General features: G+C 35.6%; 2 pseudogenes; one reads left to right on the forward strand and one right to left on the reverse strand.

The window, feature by feature from the left end:
* Positions 1-677: 677 nt before the first annotated feature.
* Positions 678-11,353, forward strand: LOC118059525 (probable disease resistance protein At4g27220; annotated as a pseudogene).
* A 1,636-nt stretch (positions 11,354-12,989) lies between these two features.
* On the reverse strand, positions 12,990-14,275 carry LOC118059516 (uncharacterized; annotated as a pseudogene).
* Between the last annotated feature and the right edge of the window lie 1,467 nt (positions 14,276-15,742).

Raw genomic sequence — 15,742 nt, forward strand, 5'->3', positions numbered from 1 at the left:
TAATTATATGTGTTGTTGGAAGCGATGAGGAGCTAGTATCATTCGTGCAGGTGTCGAAGTGATCATCATCAGCCTTCCATTCCTTTCTCTCTTTGCTAGGTGAGCACTTGTGCATATTATTCTTAATTTTATTTGTTTGTCATTATCTTTATATTATGCCTTTATCTTAATTATTTCATAAAATTGCATTTTTATGGGAATTGCTGCTTTAAATTCTTAAGTGTAAACTATTTTGTTTCAATGTATTCGTTAGATCGGTGGTATGCTATCTTTCACTAATGAAATTCTGTTTATTGGTTTTGAGAAGAAAAAAAAAAGTATTTCTATCTTTGTTTTATGGAAAAAAGCACATAGATCTATCTATGAACTATATATATCGAGGAAATGAGTGTTTAAAATTAAGATAATAAAATTGAAACCAAATCAGCTTCATTAGATAAAGCTGTTGTGTAAATAAGCGTATGATGCAGAGATAGTCATTACAGATTTTAGTTGGCTAAGACTGATCCTTTGTTGAGTTCGTTCCATTAATTATACTTCCTTGCAAGTCTTTTTTGTCTCCTTATTCATAACTTTTTTTTAAAAGAAAAAAACATTGACCGATCATAGCTTTAGATTGATTAGATGTGTTGATGGAAGCGATGAGCAGCTCGTATCATTCGTGCAGGTGTCGAAGTGATCATCATCAACCTTCCATACAGAGACTGGTGGAAAATGGCTATCGAAAGTGTTGGTGGGTCCGTTGTATCTAAGATACCAGAGCTCTTGGTGGAACCAGCAATCAAGCAGTTCCGTTACATGTTCTGTTTCAACGATTTTGTTCAAGAATTCGATGAACAAATGATGAACCTGGCTTTGGCATTTTATCGTCTACAAGATGCTGTCAACGTTGCTGAAAGGAATGCTGAAGAAATTGAGATTGATGTCAACACATGGCTGGAAGACGCAAAAAACGAAATTGAAGTTGTGAAACTTTTGCAAAATGAAAAAGGAAAAATTGGCAAATGCTTTACTTGGTGTCCAAATTGGATGCGACAATTCAAGTTAAGCAAGGCACTGGCAAAGAAGACGGAGACTTTGAGAAAACTTGAAGAAAATAGCAGAAAGTTTCCAAAAGTGTCCCACAAAGCACCTCTTCAAGAGATAAAATTTCTTCCATCAAAGGAATTCACACTCTCAGAATCGTCAAAAGAAGCTTTCAAACAGATTATGAAAGCTCTCAAAGATGACAAAGTCAATATGATCAGACTGTACGGCATGGGAGGGGTGGGTAAAACCACCCTGGTGAAAGAAGTATCCAGGAGGGCCAAAGAGCAGCAGTTGTTTGATGAAGTTTTGATGGCTACGGTGTCCCAGAATCCAAATGTAACAGACAACCAGGATCAAATTGCAGATAGTTTAGATCTGAAATTTATCAAGGAGAGTAAAGGAGGGAGAGCAAATGAACTATGGCAGAGACTGCAGGGAAAGAAGATGCTTATAGTCCTGGATGATGTTTGGAAAGATATTGACTTCCAAGAGATAGGGATCCCAATTGGTGATGATAACAGGGGTTGTAAAATTCTTCTAACAACACGTAATCAAGAACTATGTTCTTATTTGGCGTGCCAGCAAAAAGTGTTGTTAAGTCCCTTAACTGAAATTGAAGCTTGGGCTTTATTCAAAGGCAACGCAGGTTTAAGTGATGAGGACTTTGACTTGAACAGAGTGGCAAAGGAGGTTGCGAGAAAATGCCAAGGATTGCCTTTAGCACTTGCGGCAGTAGGAAGGGCTCTAAAAGGTCAATCTAAAAATGAGTGGAAATTAGCATCTAAAAACCTCAAAAAATCTCAATCTCGGCACATGGAAAACGTTGATGACCGAAGTAATCCATATGCATGTCTTAAATTGAGCTTTGATTATTTGAAGCACGATGAAACCAAGTTCTGTTTCTTGCTATGCTGTTTATTTCCAGAAGATTACAGCATTCCAATTGAGGACTTGACGAGATACGCAGTTGGCTATGGGTTACATAAAGATGCGGAGTCCATTGAAGATGCAAGGGAACAAGTTTATGCGGAGATGAAAGCCCTCAAAGATAGGTGTATGCTGTTGGGCACTGAAAGTGAAGAAAATGTGAAAATGCATGACTTGTTTCGTGAAGTTGCTATTGACATAGCAACTAAAGAATATGGATTCATGGTAAGTGCTGGCAATGGGTGGAAGAGTGTAAATAATAGTGTTACAACAATTTCGTTAATGGGCAATAAACTAGCAGAACTTCCTGAAGGATTGTGGTTTGAATGTTCCAGAGAGGTTTTTTGAAGGGATGAAAGCAATAGAAGTTTTGTCTCTAGAGGGAGGGTGTTTGTCATTGCAATCACTTCAATGATAAGGATAAAGTTCACAATATTAAGATTGACGATAAACACTGATATCTTTATCCTAGAGTTTCAATGTTCCCAGTTCTCTGTTTGTTCCTGTCTCTGCAATTCCCATCCCTCTGCAACTACAACTCTTATAAAGAGTTCTCATTGTAACAGACTTTACGTGTATATATATGGCTGAGTAAACACAGTTTTACTCAAGCAATTTCAGTTGTAATTTAATTCTTTCATGGTATCAGAGCGTCTCATAGCTAACGCTTCCAACGATCCTATGGCTACTACTTCAGATTTTTCTTCCGCTGCATTTCATCTTCCAGCTCAAGTTATTTCCATCAAACTTGATGGAACTAATTTCCTTGCCTGGACTGCTCAATTGCTTCCTCTGTTTCGGAGTTATGGTCTCATGGGAATTGTTGATGGATCTGATTTTTGTCCTCCTCAATTTTCCAGCGAAGAATATAAAATCCAAGGTATTACTAATTCTGCTTATATGGCTTGGCAGTATAAGGACCAAACAATCCTTGGATGGATTATCTCCTCATTATCTCCTACGGTGGTTTCCACCATTTATGGCCTTGAAACTTCTCGTTGCTTGGCAAGCCCTTGGTGCATGTTTTGCTGCGCCATCAACTTCTAGAATTTCTCTTATCAAGCGAAAGTTGCAATCTTTACAGCAAGGCTCCTTGCCTTGTCAGAAATTTCTGGATGAAGTCAAAACTCTTGCAGATGAACTCTCTGCTGTTGGCAAACCTATTGATGATTCTGATCTAATATTATCTGTTCTCAATGGTCTCAACTCTTCATTTCATTCATTTGTCACTACGTATATGCTCCTCTCCAAAGAGAAATCCATGTCATTCTCAGATTTTCATGAAGAACTACTGAACCATGACCTTATGCAACAATTTCATAGTCAATCTCTTCACCATGAGGCAGGTTCTTATGCTCTTTACTCACATAAACCTGCAGCTAAAATCAGTTCTCGTCACAGCAGTAATGAATCTCGCTTCTCCGGGGTATCTAAAGGATCGGGTAGTGCTTCCTCTCAATTTCGGCAACCACTACCTCACCTCCCACGTCCATCTTCATCAGCTCCTTCTGACTCTCGTTCCAGATCTCCATGCCAAATCTGCAAACGAGAGGGCCATCAGGCCTTGGATTGCTTTAACCGCATGAATTACTCTTTTCAAGGACGACATCCTCCTACTGACTTAGCAGCCATGGTTGCAGAAGCCAATACAACTTATTTAAATCAACATCAATGGTATGCAGACAGTGGTGCTAATATTCACGTTACTTCAGATATTGCTAATCTTGCAACTTCTCATCCTTACGAAGGTGATGCTTCTGTGAGCGTAGGTAACGGTACAGGTTTGCACATATCTCATACTGGCAATGCTTCCATTAAAACCCTCTCTTCTACTACTCTTGCCTTAAATAATGTTGCTTATTGTCCTCAAGCATCAGCTCATCTCCTCTCTATCAATAAATTCTGTCAGGATAATAATGTCCTTTTTGAACTCACTGGTTCTGATTTTTCTGTTAAGGATATCCTGACGGGGAACACGCTCCTGACGGGACCAAGTGATAATGGATTGTATCCGATCAACCTTCGTCAACTATCTGCTTCACCATATCATGCTCTCACAATGACTGTTGGTGTCAAGGCTCCTACTTCCATCTGGCACTGTCGCCTAGGCCATCCTTCCCTAGAAACTCTTCGTCGTGTCATTTCCAAATTTTCTCTTCCAGTTAGTGATTCCATCAATAAAACATCAGTTTGTGCACCTTGCCAACTACGCAAGTCTAAACAATTGCCCTTTTCTGACTCATCAAGAGAGTCCACTGCTCCCCTAGAAATAATTCACTCTGATGTCTGGTCCAATTCCACACCTTCATTAAGTGGTTGTCGTTATTATGTTATTTTTATTTGACGATTTTTCTCGTTTTTGTTGGATGTTTTCCTATTTCACATAAGTCTGATGTTTATTCTACATTTGTTAAATTCAAGCTTTTAGTGGAGAAACAATTTAAATTCCCAATTCGGCAATTTCAAAGTGATAATGGTGGTGAATATTGTTCCACCATCTTTAAACATTTTTTAAGGGATAATGGAATTTTTCATCGACTATCATGTCCTCACACTTCTCAACAAAATGGCCTTGCTGAGAGGAAACATCGTCATATTATGGATATGGGACTTACTCTTCTAGCTCAATCAGGCTTATCTAAGAAATTTTGGGTTGATGCTTTTCTCACTGCTATCTTATCATTAATCGACTACCTACTAAAGTTCTTGATTATGTTTCACCATATGAACGTCTTTTCATCTTCCTCCAGACTTCACATATTTTCGAGCATTTGGATGTCAATGTTTTCCATGTCTTCGTCCTTACACAAATGATAAATTATCATATCGTAGCATGCCTTGTATTTTCATTGGTTATAGCTCCAATCACAAAGGATTTTGATGTTTAGATCCTTCCTCCAGACGTGTCTATATCTCTCGAAATGTGATTTTTGACGAAGAGCAATTTCCTGCACACTCCATTATCACAGATCCTGCCAGCTGCGTCTCCTCTTCAGGTATGTCTCCAGGTTTGTTCTTCACTCCTCCTTCACATATTTTTCCCTCATCCTCTGATTTTTTCCTCCCCCAGCAACTTCCTCACCTACCCAGGTTCTCACTGACCTTCCCTTACATAATATTCATCCTGCTCCAGCTATTAATTCCAATGAATACCATCTCCCCTCCTCTCTCCATCTCTCTATTCTGGCCAACCCGATTCTTCTGAATCCATTCCCATACCTAGTGCACCAACTCTTAGTCCTTCTTCTGACCACCATGACAATACCATCCTTAACCTCCAAAATGGTGCCCTATCTACTCATGAGTCTTCCACCAAAATAATCACTAGATCACAGACTGGTCATCATAAGCCTCGTAGGTTCCCTGACTTTCATTTATATTCCACTCGTCACCCCCTTCAAGCTTTGCATGCAGGTCTGATTTGTGTTGAGCCCCGTTCCTATGCTGAAGCAGTAACCATTCCTGAGTGGCGTGCGACAATGGACAGTGAATTCCAGTCCTTGTTACAGAATGATACATGGTCACTATGTTCTCGTCCCCCTGATAAGAATTTGGTTCCATGTAAATGGGTTTTTAAACTCAAACGGCGACCTGATGGCAGTATTGAACGTCACAAGGCCAGATTAGTTGCTGTGGGATATCTACAGAGAAGTGGCGTTGATTTTCTTGACACATTTAGTCCAGTCATCAAGCCTTCCACTGTCCGAATGGTTCTTGCCATCGCTGTTTCTTTCAACTGGGATATTCGTCAACTTGATGTCTCTAACGCCTTCCTTCATGGTGTGTTAGAAGAGGAAGTTTATATGACACAACCCAAAGGATTTGTTGATCCTGCACACCCCCAATTTGTTTGTAAGCTTCATAAATCTCTTTACGGGTTGAAACAAGCTCCCCGTGCCTGGTTTAATCGACTGTCTACTGCTCTTTTGGCTCTTGATTTTCAAAGTTCACAAGTTGATCCCTCACTATTTATCTGTCATCGTGACAATGTCCATGCATTCTTCTTAGTTTACGTGGATGACATTCTGGTTACCTCAAATGATCAGAATTTTATTACCACTCTTATATCTCAATTACAACTTGAGTTTGCTATGAAGGATCTTGGTCAGTTGACATATTTTCTGGGAATTGAAGTCATACGTAATTCTTCAGGGTTACATCTTCGACAAACAAGGTATATAATTGATCTTCTAGACCGTGTGCAGCTTACTGGTATCCGCCCATACCGTGCACCTTGTGTCTCCGGGTCTAAGCTATCCAAGTTTGATGGAGAAAGTATTCCAGACCCATCTGAATATAGGCAAACAGTGGGGGCTTTACAGTATGTAACTCTCACACTCCCGGACATTGCATACTCAGTCAATCAACTCTGTCAACACATGCAAGCGCCTACTTCAGCTCACTGGACAGCAGCCAAACGCGTGCTACGATACTTAAAACAAACACTTGATTATGGTCTCTTCTACAGACCTGGTTCCTTTGCAATCAATGCCTATTGTGACTCTGATTGGGCCGGTGATCCTGACGACAGACGCTCCACCTGTGGCTATGGTGTTTTTGTTGGGTCCAATCTCATATCTTGGTCTGCTAAGAAACAACCTGTAGTGTCAAAATCCAGTACTGAAGCTAAATACAGGTGTTTAGCTCTAGTTACAGCTGAGGTGTATTGGCTAAGAATGTTGTTGCGTGAGTTGCAGGTTTCTCTTGCTTCTGCTCCAGTCGTATGGTGTGACAATATAAGTGCCTTAGCTCTTGCCTCCAATCCTATTTTCCATGCCCGATCGAAACACATTGAAGTGGATTACCACTTTGTCAGAGAAAAGGTGGCAAATAAAGATATACTACTTCAACATGTTCCCACCTCTCTGCAACCTGCAGACATTTTTACCAAGGGACACACGGCTGATCGGTTCTGTTACCTCTAGGATAAACTTTCTGTGACAGATGTCCCTGCCAGTTTACAGGGGAATGATAAGGATAAAGTTCACAATCTTAACAGGGGAATGATAAGGATAAAGTTCACAATATTAAGATTGACGATAAACACTGATATCTTTATCCTAGAGTTTCAATGTTCCCAGTTCTCTGTTTGTTCCTGTCTCTGCAATTCCCATCCCTCTGCAACTACAACTCTTATAAAGAGTTCTCATTGTAACAGACTTTACGTGTATATATATGGCTGAGTAAACACAGTTTTACTCAAGCAATTTCAGTTGTAATTTAATTCTTTCATTCAATTCTCAACGAACCTTCAATCATTGCTGTTGAGAAGTTGTGAATGCAAGGACCTCATTGGGTTGAGAGAGCTGCAAAGACTTGAGATTCTTGGTTTCATGTGGTGCTCCTCCGTTGAAGAATTACCTGATGAAATTGGGGAGCTCAAGGAGTTAAGGTTGTTGGATTTGACAGATTGTGACAATCTAAGAAGGATTCCTGTGAATTTGATAGGAAGGTTGAAGAAGTTAGAAGAACTGCTGATCGGGGATGCGAGCTTCAAGGGATGGGATGTTGTTGGATGTGACAGCACAGAAGGAATGAATGCAAGCCTAACAGAGCTAAGTTCGCTGTCTCATTTAGCTGTATTATCATTGAAGATACCGACGGTTGAATGCATTCCCAGAGATTTTGTTTTTCCCAGCTTGCTCAAATATGATATAGTGTTAGGGGATATAGCGTTAGAGGATAGAGTGTTAGGGTATTCAAAAAGGAGTATACCCACCAAGATTATATTTGGGTGATATAAGCGCCACATCCTTAAATGCGAAGACATTTGAGCAGTTGTTTCCTACCGTGTCTCAAATTAGTTTATGGGGAGTGAAGGGTTTAGAAAATATAGTATTATCCTCTGATCAGATGACCACCCATGGCCATGGGTCGCAAAAGGACTTCTTACAAAGATTAGAACATGTCAAAGTGAGAGAATGTAGGGATATTCGCACTCTGTTTCCAGCAAAATGGCGGCAAGCTTTGAAAAATCTAAGGAGTGTGGAAATTAAATTATGCAATTCATTGGAAGAGGTATTTGAATTGGGTGAGGCTGATGAAGGAAGCAGTGAGGAAAAGGAGCTGCCGCTGCTATCATCTTTAACAACGTTACGGCTGTGCTATTTACCTGAGTTCAAATGTATATGGAAGGGGCCCACTAGACTTGTCAGCCTCCAAAGTCTTACTCTTTTGAAGTTGGAATCTCTTAACAAACTGACATTTATCTTCACATCGTCCCTCGCTCGAAGTCTTATTCATCTGGAAACACTACAGATAGAAGAATGCCGTGGATTGAAGCGTCTTATCAGAGAGAAGGATGACGAAGGGGAAATAATTACAGAGTCTCTTGGCTTCCCAAAATTAAAGACTCTCTCTATAACTAAATGTTTTATGCTGGAATATGTCTTTCCTGTCTCTGTGTCTCCAAGTCTTCAGAACCTGGAAGAGATGGAGATTCGTGAAGCTGACAATTTAAAGCAAGTATTTTACAGTGGAGAAGGAGATGACATCATCGTCAAGTCTAAAATTAAAGATGGCATCATCGACTTCCCTCAGCTAAGAAAATTGTCTCTTTCAAAGTGCAGTTTTTTTGGTCCAAAGGATTTTGCTGCCCAATTGCCTTCTTTGCAAGAGTTAACCATTTTTGGTCCAAAGTGTAATTTGTTGGCACAGCTTCAAGTACGTCCTTTATATTTCTCCCCTGATTTTTTCTTTTTAAATTTAAATTGTCGAATTCAATACATTGTGATAATTTCTTATTTCTTCCTTCAGATTTCTAAGACTAAAGTAAAGTAAATACTTTAGCCATCCACTGAATTTAATTGATGATTTAAATTGGCTTAGGAAGTTAGACATCAATTACTGTAATGTAATTTCTTATTTCTTCCATCAGATTTCTAAAACTAAAGTAATGGATAAATGCTACAAAATCCTTTAGCCATCCACTAAATTTAAAAGGAGTGAAATTGAGGCTCTTCCACCAATTAATGGAAAGTATTTAAAAGGAGTGAATAGTGAGCATTTTATTTCAGTGCTGCAACTTATGAAAGATGCTTCAAAAAATTAATAAAAATTGGTTTTTTTTAATCCAATTTTCTAAACAATTAGATTCAAAAAGTAAAAATTTGAAACTTTCCTTTTAAACACTATTTTCTCATTCAAAGAACTTCGAAAGCAACAAATTTGTATATATATTTTTCTTGTTTTTTCTTACAATTGTTCACTTTTTTTTATGAAAAAAATAATATAAATGATTTTATATAAATTATTTTTAAAAAAATAATCAAGCATTTTTATTAAAACATTTTACTAATATGTAAAATTCAAATTATTTTCTTTTATATTTTTATTTTTGGACAATGTCATAATTTTTTTATTATAAATCGAATATACAAAATTAATTTTTTGAGTTAATAACTATAATTTTTTCATGATTGCTTTTAATTTAACTTATATAAAATAATAGTTTATAATTAGATTATCATAAATATGAAAAAAAATATGATTTTATATTCTCATGACCCTTTGCCCTGTCTATTTATATCTTCTTGTTGATAATTGGTTGATCTATTTAACAAAATTATATAATAGTTCCAAAGTGCACAAAAATTACTAGGAATTATATCTAACAAATTGGTACCTTTTGATGCAGGGGTTAACAAGTTTGGAAACATTAAGTTTGTCCTGCGTGCTTCCTAACTTGAGGTGTATATGGAAGGGTCTCATGCTAAGCCATTTGACTTCTTTGACGGTGTATAGCTGTGAGAGACTGACACATGTATTCACACATAGTATGATTGCTAGTCTACTTCAACTGCAAATTCTAGAGATATCAAATTGCGAGGAATTGGAGCAAATTATTGCCAAGGATAATAATGATGAAAAGCATCAGATATTGTCAGAAAGTGATCTCCAATCTGCATGCTTTCCAAATTTGTGTCGACTTCAGATTAGAGGATGCAACAAGTTGAAGAGTCTCTTCCCGGTAGCCATGGCTTCAGGTCTCAAAAAGCTCCAAATACTTGAAGTAAGAGAATCCTCTCAATTATTAGGAGTATTTGGGCAGGGTGATCATGCTTCACCTGTCAATGTTGAGAAGGAGATGGTGCTCCCTGATCTGCAGGAGTTGTTGCTTATACAATTACCAAGTATTTCTTGCTTTAGTCTCGGATTTTATGATTTCTTGTTCCCTCATTTGGAGAAGTTGAAGGTGCATGGATGCCCAAAGCTGACCATAGAATCTGCTACTACATCAAATGACACAATGAGTGCTCAATCAAAGGTGCTCCTGATTTGACTTGATTTCTTGCCTCTCGTTTAGTTTTAAAAGTGCACAATAATTACTAGGAATTACATCTAACAAATGGGTACCCTTGTTTTCTTTTGATGTAGGCATTTATGAATTTGAAAGAAATATATATTGGAAACTTGGAAGGAGTACAAGACTTAATGATGCAGGTTGGAAGTTTGGTAACTAATATAAGTGGTCGGCATGAACTTTCACTCTTGAGTTTGAAAACATTACACTTGAATCAGTGTAAGAGGCTGACACACGTATTCATAGACAGCATGATTGCTAGTCTTGTTCAACTTAAAGTTCTAGAGATATCAAATTGTGATGAATTGGAGCAAATCATTGCTAACGATAATGATGATGAAAATGATCAGATATTGTCAGGGAGTGATCTCCAATCTTCAAGCCTCCCCAATTTGTTTCATCTTGAGATCAGAGGATGCAACAAGTTGAAGAGTCTCTTCCCAGTAGCAATGGCTTCAGGTCTCAAAAAGCTCTCCATGCTTAAAGTAAGAGAATCCTCTCAATTATTGGGAGTATTTGGGCAGGATGATCATGCTTCACCTGCCAATATTGAGAAGGAGATGGTGCTCCCTGATCTGTGGTATCTATGTCTTGAAAAATTACCAAGCATTGTCTACTTCAGTCATGGATGCTATGATTTCATATTCCCTTGTTTGAGGAGGTTGGAGGTGCGTCAATGTCCAAAGCTGACCACAACATTTGCTACTACATCAAATGGTTCAATGAGTGCTCAATCAGAGGTGCTGCATATTTGACATGATTTCTTGCCTCTCTTTTAAGTGTTTTTATTTCTTGTTTCCCTCAATAATTAAACTTACAAGTTAAAATGCGTATGCCATGCTTGAATTGGCTTTGCAGGTATGTCCAAAATTAAAAACTCTCTCTATATGGGGCTGTGATGAACTTGAATTGGCTTTGCTCCGTGCCAACCAGCACTGCTTAAGGTGGGAAGAGGAAGAGGAAAAAGAAAAAGAGGAAAAAGAGAAAGAGGATGGAGTCAAATGATTAGTTTGGCATTGGAATTTGAAAAACATGCTAGTAATTCATTCTTGCAGGTAAAATGGCTGCAACTATTTATCTGCTAACCTTTTTTAAATGGTTGGATTAAATCAACAAATACGATATGCCTATTTCATGATCTTTGTTCTTGATGTTTGCATTAGGTTGGTTGGTTACCTATTTCACGATCAACTCGACATTGGTGGGAAGTAATTTCAGCTGTTTCATTAGCTACAACAATTTGTCTTATTTCATGTGTTTGTTGTGTGAACTTCCATAAATAAGGGTAATGTCATGTAATGTTATGTGTTTAGTGATTTATTGTGCGAACCTTTAAAAAAAAGGTTTTTGTTTGTTTGCCTATTTGTGTTTCTTTTCAAGTGTCTGAACCCTAAAAAAACAAGAGCATAATATTTACTCATTTGTGTGCTTATTGTTTATGTGTGGATTTTTGTTCTTCTCATTTTGATGTTCTATTTCTATTATGAATTCTTTATGCGGTAAGATTATATAAAATAATAAATCAAAAGGCATTAATGAAAAAGAAATCACCTTTCTATTTATTTGGGTTGCGTAAAGCTAAACTTACTAGATTAATTTTATCTCACACAACAATTAATCCATTAAATTTGGACTATTGTTGAAAAAACATGCTAAATACAACATCATAAGCCAGGCCAAGCCTATATCATAAATATAAACTTAAGCAACTTCTACCCAAAAAAGTGAGGAACAAGTGCCTCATCGGGATTGACCTCCAAGGGACAAAGTTAGCACAATGGTGACCTACATAGAAGATTATTCTTGTGGAGACATGATAAATCGGCTATAAATTACAAAATCAAAATAACCTCCAATTTTATTTTTGTCGTACATCTTTTCTTGTCAATTTATTTTGAAAACTTAATGGGCACTAGTTTTTAAAGCAAAATTTACAAAAAAAAAAAATCTTCCGCTGCTCTTTTTCTTTAAGTAACATGTATAAATGATCTAAAACATCAATAAAAGGCCTCCTGAGTTGGAAATTAAGCATGGGGAGAGACATCTTGTCTTGCTCAAATAAATGAATTGTAACACAAAATGACTAAAGGAAAAATGATTTATTGATCGTAGCATTTACGGTGTTAAAAGCTAGTGAATCCCATGTTAGGTTTGTACATATATAAAAGCAAAGTTATGAAACTCTGTAAATTCATGGTTCAGCTCAAGATCCAAGTAATAAGTTGAATAAATTAATTTAAGTTTATTTGTAGCAATTTAAAATAAAATTATTTTAAAAAAAATTAAAATAGATTTTAACAATAAATTGCTAGATCAATCAAGGTCAAATTTAGCTAAAACAATTAAAATAGATTTTAACAACAATTAGGTCAAATTTAGCTTAGAATCGGATTGAGCAGGTGTTATATTAACATTTCAAACCAAATCGTAATAGAGTAATAGTATTCTTGATTCAACCTATACATAACAAGACTAAACCCTTTTTCGTCGGATTCGTGCAGTCCATCTAAGCTGAGGGCCTTAAGCTAGCACCAAAAGAATAATCGCATTTTCAATGCGAAAAGCTAGAGTATCAAGATTTGCATGACGTCATATTGATCTATCTACATTTTGAAAGGCAAGAAAAAACCCACAAGGCAAAGGACATGTCTTTAATTCTATTACCTTCATATACGTTTTTTCAAAACATTCAGACAATTATCAGGGTTTCACCTATCCTACATTGGCCTAGAACATATATAAAAGGAAAAAAAATCTATTTTTCATACACAGAATCATAATTTTCAAGAATTCAAGTACACAGGACTTGAACCATGATTACAAAATCAAAGTTAAGCATTGAGGTCCATTCTGGGTTTCGTTGTAGCTAATGGAGATGGAACAGTGAAGTTGCAACTAGGGCACTTGGGATTTGTCTTCAATGTAATCACATTAGCAAGCAACCAGGACAAGCAGCAACAAATATCCCTGTTGAAGAGAATGTAGTGCTAATCTCATCTTCTTTAATGTCACTGGCTGGTGCGGTTGGTGGTGGTGATCTCTTCTTAGTCATGGTCTCTCTCTCTGCTCTTTGCAAAGCAGACTTGAACCTTATCAAGAGTGCAAACACTTTCACAATGACTTGAAGGTACAAGTTTCAATTCCAAGCAGCTTTCTTCCAAGAACCTCAATGGCGGAGACTTGGAATCTTGAACCTCTGATTCTTGGGTGGTTCTCTGTTTGTGATGCTTCCTGTTGTTAAGGGATGGTAATGGCAAGCTTACAGAGTTGCATCTCTGTGAGCATACCTTCCCTGCAGACTGCTAGAAAACCCCAATTCATCAAACATATTATTCGACTAAGCCAAAAACAAGAACACTCTGTTCTTCTACACTAAAAAATAAAAGATATATGTTTCGTGTCTACTGAAAAATATGTATTTAATCGAAATGATAACCAGAAGCCTAAATTCTGTACAAAAAACTGTTCATCAATATGAGAGAAACTATCAAGATTGTTCCTTGGCTATAAAAAAGATTGGGGATAAAACCATATATACCTTTAAATTAAGAGGCACATCCCAAGATTTTGTGAATTGCAATTCCAGATCCAAATCTTTGTTACTAACCTTTGAAAACCCTCTTAGCAAGTCTTCTGTGATCAAAATCTCTGAATTGCTACTGCTGTTGGGTATCAATATATACTATATAGAAAAAGATAGATATATAAAAAAGAAGAAAAATACTCTACTTATTAAAAGTGATAAATTATTTGTCTTTTTGAAAAATAAAATTTCTTCCCAATTTATTGGTACAATTAATTGATTTTTTAATTTGATAATTATATATACTCACATTGATACGTAAATTAAAATCAAGTTTTGTCTTCAAATAATTTTAATAACTTACACACGATTATATAGATCGTTGTTAAATGAGAAATGATTACAAAGATTGCTCAATTTCAACTAATCTTATGTAGGGGGAGTGAAAACGCATGGAGTAGCTGCCAACCGATGCACAGTTCTATAGCAATCATCGTTGTACCACGTGTAATCTTTAAAAATCAATTACCATGAGAGAAGGCACATTTTTTAAAGTTTTCGCATCAATTGTTTTAAGTGTCAATCCATTATAAAATCACATGCATAGATATTATTAGACAATGGTTTCATAATTCTTCAACGTATAACTTTGTTTAAACTGAATTTTATTTTAAATTAATTTATAGATAAACCTGTTGACTATAATATTTTTTTCAAAACAATATTATTTTTATTAAAAACTAAATCAACATTATTTTTAGTTTAATTTCATGACCTAAATTTTGATTAACAAACTTCTAATAAGATATAATATTTATGACTAGTGATTGATAGTATAATTAATGTTATTTTTTAAAGTGTTTTTTTATTTATAATTATATTAAAATAATTTTTTTTTATTTTTTAAAATTTATTTTTGATATCATTATAATAAAACAATAAAAAATAAATTTTCACTTATTAACTAGACGGTGTCTATATATTTTTTATTAATATGATTGTTCGGATCAATTTATTCATAACTTGATTAATTTCACAAACTCTAAAATTAATAACTATGTAAGTTTTTAATAACTTTAAAATTTTTATAAGATTTAAATTAAAGATTATATTTAATATAATTAATAAATAATATGATTTTTTTTAATTTCTTGAAATTTCTAAAAGTATAATATGTACAAATTAAAAGAAAAATACTATTCTAAAAACAAATCAAATTTTGTATGTGAAAGGTATTTTTTTTATCAATTTTTTAATAATAAACAAGCATGAAAAAATTTAAGAAAAATATATATTTTTTAATTAGTAACCTATCCCAGATAGGTTTAAAAACAAATCAAATGAAAGTTAACCCCGTGAAACAAAATCCGTTTGATTTTAATTATTTTAATTAACCTAAATTAATTTACCAGACTCATGTACTGAATTCACTCAGTCGAGTTTAATAACATTTATTGAAATTTGTTTCTTCTTAGTTAGGGAATCATGCTAAGCACACAATTCTGCAAGTCTTGACTCAGGAGAGAGGCCCATTTCCTTAAGAGTAATGAAAGTTGGAAATATAATAAAGGCCCAAAGTGAAGAAGTCCCACTTGAACTGAACCTAGTCGGAGGCTTTGGATGTCTATGAATGTTAAAATTATAGCATAGTTATTAAAATGCATTAAACTTTTAACTTAAAATTTATTAAGATCGGCTTAATATTTAAATAGCTTGGAAAGAAAATTAATAGGATAAAAATCAGGTAAGATTTGGTTAACAATTTTATTTTTATTTTTTTAATTTGGATCGAAGTTATTTTTTAATTTTATTTATCTTAAAAACAATTCTTAATGAGTTGGCAGCAACCAATGTTGTTAAACTCGCGAGTTGACTCGTAAAATCATATGATTTTACGAGTCAACTTATATATAACGTGTAAACTCGGGTTAAAAACTCGAAATTTAGCAAACTCGGTCAAC

The sequence above is a fragment of the Populus alba genome, chromosome 1 (assembly GCF_005239225.2).
Source record: "Populus alba chromosome 1, ASM523922v2, whole genome shotgun sequence".
Lineage (NCBI taxonomy): Eukaryota > Viridiplantae > Streptophyta > Magnoliopsida > Malpighiales > Salicaceae > Populus > Populus alba.